Below are 3,781 nucleotides of genomic sequence, written 5' to 3'. Positions count from 1 at the left end.
CATCACTGCCTCCGCTCAAAGCGGCGAAACTGCTGGACACTCTTGCAGACATTTGCTTATTTGTTTCTCTGTTATGGGACTCCCTCAGGCCATTAAAACAGATAATGGCCCTGCTTATACCATTGGAACATTAATCATACCACTGGAACTCCTTATAATCCCTAAGGACAGGCCATTGTAGAACGTGCTAATTGTACTCTTAAAAAACAACTTCAAAACCAGAAAGGGGGAGACAATAAGGATCCTCTGCAAGTACAACGAGCAAGAGCTATGTTTACTTTAAATTTTTTGAACTTTTCTGCCTCTAGCAGTAATACAGAGCCACACCTCGGGCGCACAGCTGCCCAAAGACATTTTAATAATCTCCATAGCTCTAAGGCCTTGGAGAATGTGCCCATTTGGTGGAAGGATATTCAGAGTAATCAATGGCAGTTAGGGATTTTGTTAACATGGGGACGAGGTTTTGCCTGTATTTCCCCAAGACCAAAAGAACATCTTTTGTGGGTACCGAGTGGGATCATCAAGCCATACCATGGAGTCCAGCCCCCCACCCAATGTGACCATCACTCACTGGACCGGATCACCTCCGACAGCCAGCACGTGTGCCACTCGCTGAGTGACTCCACCAAGCGACCTGTATCTTGGATGAATCACTTCATGGGCCCTTGCTACAGGCCGCCGGCGGCTCCTCAGATGACTCACCAACTGTGCCAACCCTACCCGGTGCCGACACCTTTGCCGGGAGCGACCTGTAACATGGAATGATGATCCTCCTTTAGTTTATATCAATGACCTGAGGATCAAAGAGGTCCAGAATTTCCTGAGGAAGAAGGCCGAGAGTTTACACTTTCTGGCCATACAACCTTAGGTTATTGTGGGGAGCCATGATTTCTTGTTATTTTAAAGCCTTGCAGACTGGCTCAGTTTATGATTAACTTGTTTCAGCTTCTAAGGCATTATCTCTGCCTGCACCTGGAGGGTGCTTGCAAGCTGCTGAGGAATGAGGTGGGAGTGACCGGTTCCCGGACACTGAGGACTGAAGACTAGCAGGATAATTGGTGGGCTTTGTCATGAGATAATGACTTTGGGAAAGTTTCAAGGATTTTGTAGTTTGTATGTAACAGTCATAAATTTACTCTTAATGAGATAATGCATACTTATGATTGTTAAGCTGCATGTACACAGATGGTATAAATTGGTGAAAGAAAGTAAACTCAGTGCTTCAGCATCACTGGAGACCGATATCGCATCTTAATTAATTGTGAGTGTCTTTATTTAATTCCCACTCCCCCTTTCAGGTTCTTCGTTGATTTGTGGCTGCTGGTCGGCCACAGGTTATGTGTATCCTCCTCTTTGCATCGGTCCCATTCCTCCATGCATTCCTGTTTTTGATCAGGTTTGGGTAGTGCCCGGAGAAAAGGGAAATGATACATATAAAGATTTGTTTCTGGTAAAGGATTTCCAATAGAGGGATTAAGTACTCATCTTTTTCCCCCTCCCCTTCATCCATGTCTTCAAGATAATTGGGTTAGTATTCATTCCCGCATTCTTTGGGAAGAATGCAGGGGAAGCCGAGACCGAGTGTTGGCTCATACCTCCTTAGGAACTATAGTTGATTGGGGACCTTATGGTATTGCTATGCATAACTGTTCTCAAGGAAGATGTTCTGATCCTCAATCTCTTAAAGATAAATTAGTGTTGGGAGATTTTCCTAAGATCATTAAATCTCCATATGATCTTTCCAATTATTGGATAAAGTTTTGGCCCCACCTTAATCAAAAATGATTACTCCTATTCAGGGTCCTGTACAAAAAACCTTGTGGAAAGTAGCCTTAGCTTTAGTCCAATTAAAGTATGGAATGGAAATCTTACCAAAGATAATAGTAAACAATATACCTTTAGATTTAAAGAAACACATATGCTTAATTTACAAGTATGTCTTAAAATTCCTTATGTTTTGCTAGTTGGAAAATTTACAGTTGATTCATCTCTTATGTTGTTAAGTGTCCTCAATGTCGACAGTCTTTTTACTTGTATAGATTCCTCAATTTATAATCCATCTCAAGATAAGGTTATGATCTTGAGAAAAGGATGGGGTCTATGGATTCCTGTCCAAGCCCCTCGAGTGTGGGAGGGCTCTCCCACTATTCACATTGTTCTTCAATTGCTTCATAAGATTGTACATAGAGCTAAAAGATTTATTGGTTTGTTGATTGCTGCTATTATGGGAATAAACGCTGTAACCACTGCTGTTGCTGTTTCTGGTGTTCTTCATCAAACTGTTCAAACCACTGAATTTGTACAAAAATGGCATAAAAATGCTAGTAAAATTTGGAATCAACAAGTTAAGATAATTCAAGAAATTAAGGTTAGATTAACTGATTTAGAAACAACTTGTTTTTCTTGGTGATCAACTGGAAAATCTTCATACAATGATTACTCTTAAATGTGATTGGAATATGTCCACTTATTGTGTAACCCCATTTTCTTATAATCAAACGCGTACCCATTGGTCCAAGGTGCGAGCTCATCTTTTAGGACATATACCTAATCTCACTGTAGATATTGTTCAATTACAACAAGAGATTGATCAAATGTCTAGTGCTAAGCTTCCACTTCTCCCCGGAGAAGATATTCTTTCTGCGGTTACAGAGGGACTCTCCACACTTAACGCTGTTAATTGGATAAAAACTTTGGGTGGTGGGTTTGTTGGTGTTGTTGCTGTATTGATTGTTGTGTTTTGTTTGTTTTGTTTAGTCCTCGGATGTGGACAAGCCTCCCTCTGAAGGGCGCTAAATGAAGAAACTGCACGGTCTGTGTTTCTCACCCTACAAAAACAAAGGGGGAGATGTGGTCACACAACAGCCTAGACGTCTGTCCCCCCACGCCTTTCCCTAAGAAAGGAAGGATTTGTGGAACTGTGCCTCTCTGGGATTGAGTTTGTTACACCTCGTGTCTCAACGCCTGGTCTTCAGATGAAGGGTTTGCAGTCAAAGACGAGTAAGATTTCTCACGGGAGAAACAACCTAAGCCAGATGGGACCCCGTTGAGACCCCGATGAGCTGTATGAAGATTGATGGGAAGAGGCTTTGTCATCTCTTCTCCCTGCTTGAGAAAAGCTGCTGCTGACTCTTGCGTCTCACCTAATTGTAAGAGAGGACCATTAGAGCGATAAGATCAATCTCTTTCTGCTCAGCTCAAGGCATTGTTTTACCTCGAGAGACTCCTCCCACCCCGCCCCCAGGGAGGTACATACCACACCTTAGTCATTATGGGACTGGATGCCTCGGCTGTTTTGAGACAAATAATTGGATTTTGAAATCATTTTTTTTTCCATGTGGTGTGTTTCACAGACCGTGCCTTAAATCCTTAAATCTTTAAATCATGTGACTTCTTTGTAATCAATAAATACCAACAGTCGACCAGATTCAGGTCTCCAGTCTCTTGAGACTGCGAGTCCCCTGGTCCTCTGTAATTTAACTGTATTGAGTCTGTCTCTTTATTATAGCTTAGCCCAAAGCCGCCTCTTCTCGCCTCCCTACAGCCTTTGTTGCGCAGGACACGACAGTGCAGGATCCCCAAGTAGGAAGGATACAGGAGTCCAGGAACAAAGGGGTGGTAGGAGAAATATTCTACTTATTCCCAGTTATCCACTAGGAGATTTTGGCTTCTTGTCCCTGAAAATCTTGGCGTTGCAGGGTTAGTGGTCCTCAAAGGAGGCTCATTGTTGCTAAGGGACATAGCAAGAGTCCCATTAATATTCAGGTTACAGCTGCCATTC

Source organism: Rhinolophus ferrumequinum, chromosome 11, assembly GCF_004115265.2.
Source record: "Rhinolophus ferrumequinum isolate MPI-CBG mRhiFer1 chromosome 11, mRhiFer1_v1.p, whole genome shotgun sequence".
NCBI lineage: Eukaryota > Metazoa > Chordata > Mammalia > Chiroptera > Rhinolophidae > Rhinolophus > Rhinolophus ferrumequinum.
Note: the sequence above shows the minus strand (reverse complement) of the source record.